This window comes from Taeniopygia guttata, chromosome 8 (assembly GCF_048771995.1).
Source record: "Taeniopygia guttata chromosome 8, bTaeGut7.mat, whole genome shotgun sequence".
NCBI classification, from domain to species: Eukaryota; Metazoa; Chordata; class Aves; order Passeriformes; family Estrildidae; genus Taeniopygia; species Taeniopygia guttata.
In genome coordinates this window covers 11,179,207-11,193,998 of record NC_133033.1, presented here as the reverse complement: position 1 = coordinate 11,193,998, position 14,792 = coordinate 11,179,207, and the positions used below count along the sequence as shown (strand labels likewise).

General features: G+C 36.7%; 1 protein-coding gene across 5 annotated transcripts in view; it reads right to left on the bottom strand.

Moving 5' to 3' along the window:
- The window catches only part of ST6GALNAC3 (ST6 N-acetylgalactosaminide alpha-2,6-sialyltransferase 3), a 274,004-nt gene that overhangs the window by 209,993 nt on the left and 49,219 nt on the right, over positions 1 to 14,792 (bottom strand). The window contains exon 2 of one of the 5 annotated variants that reach the window (XM_072933070.1): positions 14,182 to 14,259. The exons of the other annotated variants lie outside the window; for them this stretch is intronic. The gene's annotated coding sequence lies outside the window, so the exon portion shown is untranslated. The remainder of the gene's footprint in view (positions 1 to 14,181; positions 14,260 to 14,792) is intronic. 5 annotated transcript variants of the gene reach the window in all.

The following is a 14,792-nucleotide window of genomic DNA, read 5'->3' as shown; positions in this document are numbered from 1 at the left end:
TTTAAACATAAATCTCCACTCTTTATACATTCCCTTTCAAAGCCTGACTGAAAGTACAACCCAGTTGTGACAATGTGGGAATAAATTTAAGGAAATGTTTGAATTCTGAGTGTCTGATCCTACAACTTTAGTCTTATATCAAGCAATCAATTAAGAAGGCTTTTTTTTTTTTTTTCTTTTTTTTTTTTTTTTTTGGTCCAGGCAACACATCAACTCTTCAATGCAGTGTTGTGGAGTTTCACACCCATGGCCATTTTTTCTCTCTCTTGTTCAGGCCAGTATCTCTGTTCAGCCTCAGTAGCTTTCCTCTCTGATCATGAGCAGACATTATGGATTCCATGTTCTATTTGTATTCTTTGGTTCCTTCCTTTAGACAGTGGATATTTTTAAACTTTTTCTGAAAAATTCTGATTTCCTGTTCATTTTTAAGGTCAGACTTACAAGACATGCACAATCTACCTGTGCTTGATACAGCTTGTTAAATATTTCATTTTATTTGTGTTTTTATTAGTAGAATTCAGCCCTCTAGGGCATTTTTACAAAGGATGCTTTTGAAATGTAAATGTGATTGATTTGATATTACATCTTATATCATTCTTGCACAGTGCCTTTGGGAACAAGAGAACGGAGTTTTCTTTTTACTGATGAAAAGGCATTTTCCCATTCTACACACACGAAGCCTACAAACTTCTAAAAAAAAGAGTTACCAGTCTTCATATGTTTATGGTAACAGACTTTTAGTGTTTCTTCCATTTTCTGAATTGTTTTGGATAACAAAACCAATAAATTTGATACTTCCTTTTAAGATGCAGTTTCAAATTTACACACAGTGCAGACACAGTTCCACCTTTAACAGGCTGAATAGTACAAACCTCACCACCATTATCCCAGTTGCTAATGAAAAGTGCATTCTGCAGTTCAGCTCAGCAGTCGAGAACATGCTGCTGTGTCTGCAAAACTCCATTATAACTTACTCATGTAGTGAGAATTATTTTACTGTTTTAAAAAGCAGTTAAATAAATGACAAATCCTTTATATAACATTAAGTCCTTTATAAAGAAGAACATTCCAACACCTGGAAATGATGGGCTAGCCCACTCCCATTTGAAACCCATGTGCTCTTCCGTGTTCCCAGGAGGGTGGAATGATCATAGATAATGTATTTCACTGCAGTTCTGCAATCTCCTTGTTGTTTCAAAGAAGGAATATTTGTATGACTTCTACAACTCATCAAATCCCAGCTACTTAGGATAAATACTTCTCACTGTAATAAACAATGGTAACTGTTTCCAAATAGTGCTGTATTGTCTGGGGAGATATTTAAAGTAAAGCGAGTAACTAAGAAGCTATCTGCGTTTCACACGCACAGTATTGCACTACACCCACAAGAACAAAAGGCATTTGGGTAAAATGTAACCAATATTAAGCGTGGAGTTTTTCCAGTGAATTGGTAAAGCTCAGAAGATGTAACTAATTAGAACAGAAGGCTGCAACAGTTAGACTCTTTCAGAAAGAATAGTTAAGGTACGCTGCCATATGGTTCTGAAAACTCATTTAATGCAATCCAAATAGAAGAACATGTGCATATACCCCTGTGAGTTGCCCAAGCATTAATACTGCCTTTTAACTCAGCCATTTAGTGCAGGCACAACTGTTACTGAGCTGCATGACTTTAGACAGTGAAGGTAAAATTAAACTGTGCAAATATTTCAAAAGCTGTGAGCACAGCATAAACCAAGACAAACACTCACCTATGTGTTATATGACATATGATGTTCCATTCGCCTGAAACAAGCTTTGTGTAGCAAAAAACCTTTTAAAACTTCAAAAGAGCAACTGTATCCTTGCACAGACTTGCACAGTAGTTAGAGCAGTGTAGCCATGCAGCAGATCCTGAGGCAAAGCACTTAATCTATATAATATCTAAATTGCAAAGCTACATGCTCAAAATACAGAAAAAGCCACAGCTATAAATCACTTATAGAAAAGCTCTCACATTTGACAGTATCAGGTGCCATCTGTTCCTATTCAAGTGTGCTCCTTGGAAAAAAAAAATCAAGAAGAAATTAGAGTTGAAGAAAGAAGTTGGCATGACATTCATGAATCTAACAAAGAAACTGAGTAAGAATGGACAAAATAGCATTTAAGACCTTGACCAGCAAAATTTGGTTGTCATTCACTACTGTGAAACTACAAACTGTTTTACTAATAAAGCAGCAGCATTGTTAGAAGTTAGTCTTGCCTTTAACTAGGATGTTGCACTATTGATAATGATCCAGAAATAACACCAAGAGCAGAACTTTTGCTCTTCCTCTGTCTGAGAAAGTCTGGACCTCATTAAAATCCTAAGACTTAGTTCACCGCCTAACATATAAACCATTCATCCTTTCACTCACCAAAAAAAAAAAAAAAAAAAAAAAATGCACCAATGAGTAGTTTGAAAATCTTATTCTCTATTATTCTCTCTTCTGCCGGAGCTATTCTTACATACGATGTCAAGATCTATCATTGTTATAAAATCTTTGACTACTAGTTATTTTTACCACTGCACTTAGCATGTTTTGGGCATCAAATAATATACAAAGTAAGCCCTTTTACTGAAACCTTGCTCAAAGTAAGAATGGAAGACTATTTCTGCTATTGCTCAATTAATAAAACTATCTCATATCCATAATCTCAGACTCATCCCTTAGGAGGCAAAATATAATCCCCTGGGAGGTTTCAGTAAAAATGGAACTGTGCTCCAGTTCTGTAACTGGTAATTTCCTCCCACAAGCTCAGTGGTGATGTGGACACCCTGCACAGGTTCTGCTCATGCCACTGCTGACAGGATAATGGCCCTGTATTCATACCTGCTCCAGTTCCTCGATCTTAATCACCTGGAGGCTGAAGACACTTGCTTAACTGTGTATATTTACAAGCAGTCAATGTAAAATTAATCACTATCTCTTCCAGTCCTCCAAAAGACATGGTAAAGGATTTCCAGATGTATACACTTTTTAAAAGCATCCTCCATTGACCTATGTCTCTGCCACAGATCTGTGTGCTGCTTTCTGTTCTCTTCAACCTGAGCCTGGAAAACAAGGTACCTTTTCTGCATCCCAATGCCTAAATGTATTCACTGACATTTAGTAATATGTTTTACTACTCTGGCCTTTGAGTGTGCAGTATTGCAACTGCCTGGGTATCCCATAGTTTCCCTACAGGTCAATGACACCTCTAAGGAGGAAAAAACCAAAATTCTATTTGAGCTGATGGTATCACTTTCTTACTGCAATGTCTTGAATTAAAGGTTGTAAATAAAGGAACAGCAGAAGGCAGCTGATTGCTTTTGGTGTCAGCTCCCTTCAGAAACTGCCTTATGGCCACCAGTGAAGCCACACTTGGAACAACAGGCCACACAAAAGTTCCACTGCCTTGCTTTTAAGGACACAAAAAATTTTGTAGAAGGTTAATTCAGAATATAATGTGTCTCTAAACAAAAATTTTTGAAAGCTGCAGTACTTATTTTGAAGAAGTTTCTGTGATGCAGAATGCATGGGAAAACTGTAAAGAGCATTAGCTTAAGAATAATTTTTTTATGTCACTTTCCTGATTGGTAACATTTAGCTAGTGTGGAAAACAGTTATTTAAAAACCTATACTTAAATGTGCAAGACAGATATTCAGATAGTCTCATAATCTTCAACATTGCAGATTTTCAATAGTAGAACTTTGCATCATTGAGCAGTCTTCCAAGAGAACAACATGAATAATATACATTAATTTATGATTTATTTATCTTTACCCTGACTGCTTTAGTGTCTATATTCTCACAGCATATTGAAATGCAGCCATCTCTAGCCTCCAAACCAGCCTCCCAGAGCCCCAGAGGAGCACACTGTGGGGGAAAGCAGAGCAAAAAGGTGCCAGAACAAACATTACGTGAAGGAAAGGTGTCACAGAGATGTCAGTTCTATACATAAAAATGTAAATGTCTCATCCGAAAGCCTCCAGATTTATGGGAACAGAGGCAATAAAAGATACCTCATGAGGGCACACAAGTTAGAGCAAGGGACAGACTTCTTCTAGGTGGATAGTTAATATCTAGTGATCAAAGCTTTCTTCCTTGAAATCAGCAGAACTCCTACAGATTTCCATGCATTTTCCTTCCTATAGCTATGTTTTGATATAGAAAACCTTAAGTAAAGGTGAACAAAAAGCACTACAGTGAAGAAAATGCCTCTTTTTAAAAATAATTATTAAAGGCCCTTCTTTGTCCTTCTACCCTTTCCTTCCCCCCTCCAGAGAAGGCATCAAAATCTGTTTTTCATCCCCTCAGATCAGCACTGCCTATTGTTACAACTGTACCAAAGCTGACTGATCAGCTTTGATGTTTTGGTCAGCTACTGCCCATTAACAATCTTTGCTCTGACTAATACTCTGGACAAAATACTGAACATCAGCTACCTGAACACACTTGTCTGCCACCATTTTAAAAGCCTTGGTGTCTGGCTGACTTTCCAAGAAGGCTGTGTCATGCTTACACATGTTTTTTCTGTCCCAGAACATGTGAAATGGCATTAGGCACCCAAATCAAAGCAACTGAGCCCCATCATTCAGTACAAACCTTCCCAAAGCAGAAAATTTACATCTGTCTGATAAGAGCTATTCCAAATTCAGCACCTGGGTCAGGACAGATGAAGAGGAACCTCAGAGCTTTAGTTATTTTTATATACAATTTAATTCCACTGTTGTCTCACAGGACAGATTCCCTAAAGACCATATGGAGCTTACAGATTTAAAACTGCTGTATTCTATAAATTCTCTGTATGCTTGAGTTTACATATTAGTCACTGCTATTTTGTAACAGTAGATTGTTGCTATAATATTAGCATTTCATACAGCTTCACAGTTAGGGAAGATGGAATAATCATTTGGGAATCCACAGGGGGCCAGCAAAACCAAGTAAATGTTTTGCTATTCAAATTGTGGTGTGAAGGCAGAATTTTTCATCAAAAGTACTGGCACAGATTTTTCAAAATCTCTTTAAATACATTTCCTACAAACTCTGTCATAACACATACTAATGTTTTTTCCTGACTGCCAATCATGAAATTAATCATTGAATTACCTAATTATTTCTAAGATCTTTATGATACTTAGAACATTCTTTCTACACAATCCCCTTCTCGTTTTGTAATTGATCACAAGAAAATATTTTTAAATATGCATTATCTAAGAAAACAACTATGATAAGAATAACAAATGATTGCTATCTGCTGGCAGAAAAACATTACAATTTACAATAATTTGACTGACTCTTGAAGTGAAGTCTGGATTACAATATACAGAATTAGGGAGAAGAAAGTGGGGTTTAAAAAAAAGGGAACACTGAATAGGTGGAAAGAAAATGAGGTAATTTCTTACTTTACTCTTCAGAAGTAAGGTCAGCAGGTCCTTGAAATTTAAAAGAATGTCAACATTAAACACCAGGTTCCAAAATTGTTATGTTTTTTAGGAGCAAAAAACTCCACTAAACTCTTCTAGAAGAAAAACATGTTAAATTGTATTTCAAAATATTTCAAAACCTCTGTTGTTCTAGACCAGGGAGACCCTGGTGCTACTACTTCTGGTGCAATTGATTTACTTGCACAGAAATCATTCATCTATCAGTATGGAAAACATAAATGTCAAAGCAACTATAATATATGTGTACCAATAAAGTCATCTGTTATGCCTTCTTTTCTTTTTTTTTAGCTCAGCAAATAGAAAAGGCTTTATTAACCTTCAGCAGAATTAAACAAGGTTTTTTAAAACAGAGGATCACTGGGTAACTTCCATGCAAGTGTTCTTCAGAAGGGACAATGAGCCCAAGCTGCAGACCAGTAAACAGAAACTGCCAGTGCCAGTTTGTCCTCACCAGCATCATTTAAATCTCCTTGCCTCAGTTTTTTATTGTGGGATTGTAAAATAACAGTGTAATAACACTGATGATCTGCAAGGTCAACCTATTCTGGTGGCTGATGCTGTCAGTAAATTTAGTTATAAAGTAGTTCAAAAGAAATCATGTGTCTGAAGAAACACACATAGCCACACATGTGTCTTGGGAGAACAGATGACTCACAAAGAAGCAGAAGACACTCTCCTCCTCCATGTTTTCTAGCAGTTCTCAAATCACTTTATTCGACTTATTCAAGCATCTCCAATTCATTTTCCCCTTAAGGTAGCATGGCTAGATTAAAATAAGCAAACAACTTTAAAAACCTGAAAAAATGCCACAACCACACAAAGACATCTCTGCTTAAGAAAAAAGTAAAAAAGGAAAAAATTTGGTAAAAAAGACCATACCCCAAACAGTGTAGCTCTGTGTGATGAGTTCATAGATGAAGTTAGAAGGCAATAAAGAAATCTCCTCTCATCATCTACATCACAGGAGTATGGCTCTGATGAGGGCTCATCAATCACGCTCCACATCATTAGATGTTCTAGGAACAGTCACACACTGCAAGGTGGGAAACTTGGAAAGGAAAATCAGCGTGATCTGACCACTTGTGAGAGCATTGTGATGGAGAAGTGCCCGAGTGCAATGCCAAGGTGATGCTGCTCAGGAGGGACCCCAGGCAGCTCCAGCACTGCCCTTGCTGGGCTGTGAGGTGACACCTCAGCCCCCCTGAAAGCCCTGGGCAGCTCCTCCGGAGGAGGGATGTAGTTTTGGTCTTGTTATCAACTGAAAACAAAATATAAGAGGTGGACCAACAGATGAGGCACTCGTGGGAACGCAATGCTGATGATATTCTAGAAGTGATCTAGAGCTGAGAATTTCAGGAAGAAAAAATTGAGGAAAAACTATCTATGGTTTGAATGAGGATCCTTTATCAACATTTGTTCTAACATAAAAAAAAAAACAAAAAAAAAAAAAAACCAAAAAAAAAACCAAACCCAAAAGTAGAAGATATACACTTGCTGTCTAGCAAAGAAAAGTACCCTGAACAAAAAAAAAAAAAAAAAAAAAAAAAAAAAAAAAAATTAATACTAAAGTTCTACTTATGTCTCTGTGAGTTAGTCAACTTTGTACTTTTGGTCCAAAGTGTTTACTATTAAACAGTGTTTACTATTAATCACAGTTCAGTATATTCTAGGATCAGTGGTGCTTGTGGAATTCTTAGTTGGTGAGGATCTCAAATTTTGTAGCAGACATACCTTTGTGTCTTATGCAACAGACAGCAAAGAGAACAAATTCATACAAAATAGGTACAGCACAGGCCAGAATAGTTTTATACTAACTGTCCCCTCCTCTGCCTCCCCAAGAAAAGAATTTTGCAGAAGAATTGCAACTGTCTCCTACACATCCCGCCTGGGTGCTCAGCCCAAGAGTCTGCACACCCAGGGAACCTGGGGACAGAACACTGAGATCCTGCTGCAGGCCAGGGAGGAGCACAAAGGCATCAGAGAACATGAACTATCACAATAGGCAACAACAGAAAAAGGTATGTTTAAAACAACTTCTCCAGCTGAAAATAGGTTTTTAAACATTTTTTACAGAATATGTTAAAATTATATTAGGATAATCCTATTCCAACCTAGTTTAATATTCAAAACTCACTTACTTTAGAAGTTTAAGAATCTATGTCTTTTCCAACACTACCAGTTTTTTTCTTGTGCGCTGCTTCAGGAAAGCTCTGCTGAGTCGCACCAAATTCATACCAAGAGCTGACTTCATACATCACAGCCATGTATACATGAAAATGCTCAGTGTAACACAAAAATTTATTTTAAGTATCTGTTTTTTTCCTCAAATGATCTATTAAGAATATTGTTTTTGCTCTGGAATGCCATCCACCCTGTACAACACATTATGGCTGTCTGGGATCAATACAATACCAGGGAGGGTTTTTTTTCCTTTTGTTGTTCCCCCACTAAACCTCAGAAATTCTAGCAGGAACAGTCTGCATTATGGACCTCTTTATCGCTGACAAAGAAAACAGGTGCAAGTCACTGTAAGGTTAATCCTTCTTCACAGCTATCTCTCATCCCTCCAAAAGCTGCATTAAACACCTTCCAAATGACAAACAAACAGGTAGAGTGAAAACAACAAAGAGAGAGAGACATGAAAAATAGCAGTTCTTCCTTTAAAGCCATCCAGAACATGAATTTGAATTTTGCATCTAATTTCTACACATTGTGGCTTACAGAAACATTAAAAATGTATAAACAGAATGGGAAATAGCTTGAACGACACAGAACACATCTATTAACCAAATGGAAAGTATCTTAAAAATTAAAGAGGTTGTGGAAATTATTTGGTTTATTCTTCTGCAATGCACACAATCATTATGTGTTCCTCTCTTCTAATTGAGTCCTCTAAGCTGTAAGAGATTAATAAACACAAGTGCCCAGCCATAATGTCTGTTTATATCAGTCTTTGATCAAGCCTAACTGCAACAAATTGGGAAGAGTCTTTAAGTAATTATCAGCATTATTACAAAAGAGCAGCAAAATACTTGCATAACACATTTCTCTTGGACCAAAGATACCAGCAGCAGTGAGGAAGGACAGTCTTAAAATGCTCTTGAAGACCTCAAAGTATATGAGAATATGAAATGACCCAAGTAAAAGAGTGAACTGACCCAGATAAAAGAGAATACAACATCCTAAAACTCCCACTAAAACCATTTTTGAAGGTAAAGTGTTCTTCATATAGTATTTTCCATCTATTGTGAGGAGCAGACAAGGATGGACATGAGGCCAGCAAGAAAATAAGACTGAGTATAACCATAAAGGGAATACTGGGTTGAACGTCACCATTGTTAAGTGGGCTGTCTGTAATTTATATTAATGGTATGCATAACGCTACTCTCCTGCCCTCCCAGGAAAAAAATAAACAAATCAAAAATCAAAAACAAAACCCCCAGAACCCCACATACACTGCAAACCACATTTTACTGTTTGCACAGGCTCCATTTTGAGGTTGTCAGTACACTGAAAGAATCTACAAGATAATTAATGAGATACACCAAACCAATAAAAAAGGTGTATTTTTCTTCTATGTCTTGTTCTACTTCATTAGCCAGCAGGAGGAAAGTCTTGGAGCGTGCAACTCTGCAATTTGTCTGTTGTCTCAGAAACGTACCAAACATATTTGATATGCTGGAGGGGGGAAAAAAATCTTCTTGACTTCCTTATTATTAATCCACGTCTGAGAAGTCATGCAGTTTTCATGCATCTGTACCTGAACAGCCAACAAAAGTGAGAAAACTAGATGTCTATGTCCTTTGGGGATACAATCCAGTCTTGCCATTATTTAAAAAAACATCTTTTTGGTTTTTAATCTAGAATCAGTACCATGAATCAAGGAAAAGATAGCCAGTCTTTTCTATAGCACATTGCCATTACACAACTAAGACAGACGCTGCTACTTCATAAAAGAGCAGAGAGTTAATTTCACTACCACCAGAATGCTCTCTTCTAGAGAGATCTATTTTTACTTCTTCAGGACCATTAAAATATGTACACAGCCAATCCTTATTCAGAGCTAAGGGCAATTTTTAAATTACCAGTTATGATACTAATTCTTTGCTAACAAGATTTGTGATTTATATAGCATGCACAGTTTAATATAACTATAATTTGCTCTTCTGCTGCTAATTGATGAAAAAGCATTAAATACCTTTTTTAAATTTTAAAGAAAAATCATGAATAATTTTCTAATGTGTTACTGTCCATTACTGTAGACAAACTGCTTGAAATAATAATGATGATCTAAAAATCAGTTCTAGGATTACCATTAACTTCCATGCCATGAATACCTCTGTTACATACCATAAACTAATTAATATAATTTCTTTCTTTGCTGTGTGAGTAACAGTACAGCAAAATGGAAGGGTGATAAAATGTAAAACCAGAATAATGTTGTTTGAACACAATTTCCAACTTTGTTATGCACAATTTTCAAAAAAAAAAATTGTACTGGTGTACAGGCATATATAGTAACTATAAAACAAGCCTTATTTAAAACAAACAAACCCACTAACATGTCTTTTTAGTTAGTTTATAGAGCTTTCCAATTCCCTTAAAGATTTTTATTTTAGCTAGCAGAAATTCTGGTAAAGGTAGCCAATGTTTGTTCCCTGACATTTCTGCTGAGAAGAAAAACAAGGATTTGCTCATCTTGCTCTCTGAATCCACAGTACATGTGTGAGAAATAATCAATAAATCTTGGTTGCTACTGCAGAATATTTCTGCAAATAATCACTGCAGTTGTAATCCCTGGGCCAACAGATGGGGGATCATCTCTGACTCTCCCCTCTCAGGAATGAAAGCTTAGCTGTCCCAAAGCTATCCACTTCCTATGTAACATTTCCAAAGCACATTTCTGTGTTGTGTGCACATCACTGCAAACTAATTTGGGTCCCTACTGTTTCAGGTTGGATGATTTTTCCCTCACACAGCTGCTAAAAATGTGTTGATTGCAAATGCTCCCAAAAAGATGCAGCCAAAATCGATGCCTAAGTTTTCCCAAAGCTTTTAATTCTTTTAATGTCAAACACCAAAAAACACCACTCCAACCCACCCCTCACCCCCAGTGATGAGCCAAAGATTTTGGCAGCTTCCAGTCACAGTAAGATCATTTTGGCCATGCTTGGCCTCCCCTTTGGCTCTTCTGTCAGAATTCCAGAGATTATCTTTATTCGTGGACATTTTAACACAAAAACAAAAAAACCCCAAACCTACAGTTTTCAAGGTTGCACACAATGGCATTAGTACAAACCAAAGCCTGCCTATGCCAGCATGTTTTGGGATGTGAGAGTGTGTAACTCATCTGACCACATAGCAAGCTACAGACCAAACTAGAAAATAGTGTCTTCCATATCAAATATTTGCACAGGACTAAGCAACTATGTCCAACAAATATTCTTTAGTAGACATAAAACACTTTTTTCTCTATCAAGCAAAACAACACTAAACAAACCCCCAAAAACCAACCAAAAAAAACCCCAGAGTAAATATATTACAGAGTTCATCCTCTCTGAAATATCTGTATACCTCTGAAAAGAGTTTTTTCAGGAAATTCATACTTTGACTTTACAGTGTACATCCATTTTTTATTAGAATTATGTATATAAAGTTTGCTGTTAAGCTCCTTGGAAAAAGCACTGTGCTCCTTGATCTTTATTTCAAGACCAAGAGGTTCTTGTCCTTAATTAGCTTCTTAAGGTTGTAAGGTTTTTAGCACCACCTTAGTTTAGATGGATAAACCCTTAGCATAATGAGATTACTAGAAAGCTCCACTTTACAATCCAGAATATTACAATAATATATTTAAAATACAGTTCTTTGTGTACATGTAGTGGGACAAATGCAGAATTATGAATGATATTTACATGCTTCCACCTATGTGCAAATTTTGCAGCGACATCAATAAGGCTAATTTTTAACAAGACATCTTTACAAAACACAGATATTTACTTTAAAAGCTTAGGTTTAAAAAATGGATTTTCAGTGAGAGAGAAGTTTATATCCAACACAATATTGAAGATATTATTTAAAATGAGAGGGATATGTATCTAGAAGGGCAGAAAATCATGATACCCAGATCACTCACAGAAGTAGAAGAGACTTTTTCACAAACAGGTCCAGGTCAAAGCAGACTCCTAGGGTTAGTCTCAAGTGTAATTCTAACACAAAAAGTCATGTATGTGCCCTAGGGAACCACAGACTTTAGATAAACTTGAGTTTATGGAAACTGCTCTCTTAAGATCAAAAAGAGGAACAACAAAATTGAATTTACTTGATTAAAACAAATTTGATCTATTTCCAGAAGAGGGAAAAAAGCCCATCTCTGATCAATTAAGATTCTTTGAGGATGCTGCCAAGATGAAAATCACAGCATAATTCAACCAATTCTTTTTTAACAGAAAAAAGAAGAAACATCTGAGGTGAGCTCAAAGGTGAGCACTTAATTAAGACAGGAAATTATTTTAGAAATAATTAACTTTTAAATTTCAAAACAAGCCAAAGGTTACAAAGGAAACTTTTAGTAAAAACAACATCTCTTCTGTTCCCATTTTTGCCCATGAGGACAAGCAGAGGATCTATGCATTCTCAGCCCTCTCAGTGGGACACATGAGGAGACACCCAAACAGCTTTTCACCCGGGTGAATTCCTTGGGAAACCCTGGACCTTTCTGGAAATCAGCATGTACAACCACGTTCCAGCACTTCTGTGGAATTAGGATCAGTATTTTCAAGTGGGATACCAGCATTATAGATAACCAGCAAGAGCAGAAGAAGATTTGACTTTTAAAATACTCGGTGGTCATAAATATGGGAGCAGTGCAAATTTTATCAAATGCAAAAGAAAGCAGATCATTTAAGAGAAGGTGTTCAGGCTAACAGCAGTTCAACAATGATAAGATTCAACCACTATATCATACAGCAAAAAAAAGAAGAAATTCTTGCAAAATCTGTCCACTAACACATGATAAACAGGAGGGAATGTATCTCCAAGATCCCAAAGTCAGTGATGGTGGATGCTGGGGAATGCTGCTGCTATTGGAACAGAGCTATGGGCTACATGGACAATTGGTCTAACCAAGCAAAGTATTCATATTTCTTTTTCAAAATCCAAGCTGATGAGACTGTTATGTTAAAGAAAAAAGTGCTGAAGTACAGGTGAGGAGGGAAAACCACGTGCAGCTGCAATAATGAAAATGGGCATGAACAAAGATAGCCATCACTATCACCAATTCTGAACTTCAATCAAGTTTTTCACTCACAAGTTTCCAAGGATTAGACAAGTATTAATTAATTAATCATTAATTTATTAATTCATTAATGAGATAACCAGTCTCTGTCCAACTCATTTTCAGACAAATTAACTAAAAAGAAAAAAAAAAAAAGCCAGACCTAAAAGAAAATATTCTTCTCAAGCTTGCTGTTTATGAGCATACTGCTAGGATTTTATGGCATATTCATACATGAGGCAACATCAGACAGGTCTCCATTTTAAAGTGCTTGAAGAGATGGGAAAAAACAGAAGCAGGCAAAAAGTTCACGTTAGACTCCTTGGCTCCTCCCCATTTATTTTCCTGCAGTGAACTTGGTGACAGAAAGGAATTAGCTCCTTCAGATACCTGATATTGGAAGCTAAAAATACTGAGTCTTCCTCCTGCCCAGACAAAGAACAGTAATCATGACAATGGACCAGAGACTTGTCCTTGAGCAGACTGACATGAAAGGAATTTATTTAGAAACTGGAAACTTTTCTGATCACAATGAAAAATTGCAGTGAAGTTCGACAGAGAGAAGTCGAATAAAAGCAGTCACATTATCATCTGTAATGGGCAATGGCTGCCATAGGCCACAAACAGCATTTGGATCTTTCAGCACAAACCAGGAACACCTATATAGAATTCTAGAAGCACTTTCAATCCACAGTTTCTGTCATATACCAAGAAAGCGTAATAATGCATTTAGAGAAAAAGCAGATTGGTCAGTTGCCAAGCTGTGTGAAATGGCCAAATCATGCTATTATGAAATCTCATAAAATAACATGCAATAGATTAATAAGAGGAAATACCAATATAAGAAACAAGTAAGAATACTCAGGAAGTCTATTATAATAATGTACAGATACATGCAAAACTAGTGAGCAATATCACATCCAAACAGAAATGACAGGTGGTACAGGCTTGGAGTCTTGGAGACCACTCATGCAGCACCTCAGAATGTGAGAAAACAAGGAAAAATCAAATGCTGAAGTACAAAACATGCATAAACTTAATACAAAGAAGTGTGGAAATCAGGAAGAGCAATATCCAAGACAGTAATGCAATGGTTAGTATAAGGGGCCATTTGCACTAACTGTGGCACAGATGTAATTATATCACAGTTTCCAGACAAGCAAGTAACAGACTGAGGCAGGTAGGAACAGGGATCAGTGGCTTAGGAGACAACATTTTTCATGAGTAACATTAATGCAATGCACTGTTTTCAGAGCAAAGACAACACTAGGTATAGAGCAAGAGACACATGTGCAAAAAATTCAAACAATTAAATGCACTACAGCATGCAAATTTCCTCAGAATTATGCAAGAAAATAATGTAAAGCTACTGTGAGACAAACTGAATTAAAGGGTTATAAAACTGAAGGAAGTACACAGATTAAAATTATATACAAAAGCACCAAAGAATAAACTCACAGAGTGAAGTTCCAGAAAGGAGAGACAATACAATCAGTGCCTTCAGTTAAAACAAGTGGATGGCTGCTCCTGGCAATGCTAAAACAAGCAAAGTGTTCTTATGAGAGATGAGGCTGACGCAAAATAAAGATTAAGTCTGAATATGTCACTTTTAACTTGATACAGCCATCAGAGGTAGCATGGAGCTTATTACCAATCATCCCACCTTGAAGTAGTATGTGAATGAAAAGAAAATCACATAACATAAGGCCAGTGAGATGGTGCTTGAAGGATCAATCCTATGAAAGGAACAGTCAGTACCTTGTGTGTGAAGGTCACTATCACCAGAGGAAAAATACACACCTGATTGAAAAGAAATGCCTTGTAGTAGTATTTGCATGTGAAAAGTTTGGTTCAAGGACAAGAAACCACTCTAGTGAAAAGATCATAAATCACCAGAGAGCTGCTTAAAAAAAAAAGTCAAGAAAAAAAGACTGAGGTATACATAACTGACTTGCCATCCAGTACAACTGAGTTTACTCAGGCTTACATCCACCTTCCTGGGATGAGGCTCCTTCCCAATAATACAAGTTGCCAAGAACAGAAAGACCTTTTCTCCTGCATACCTGAGC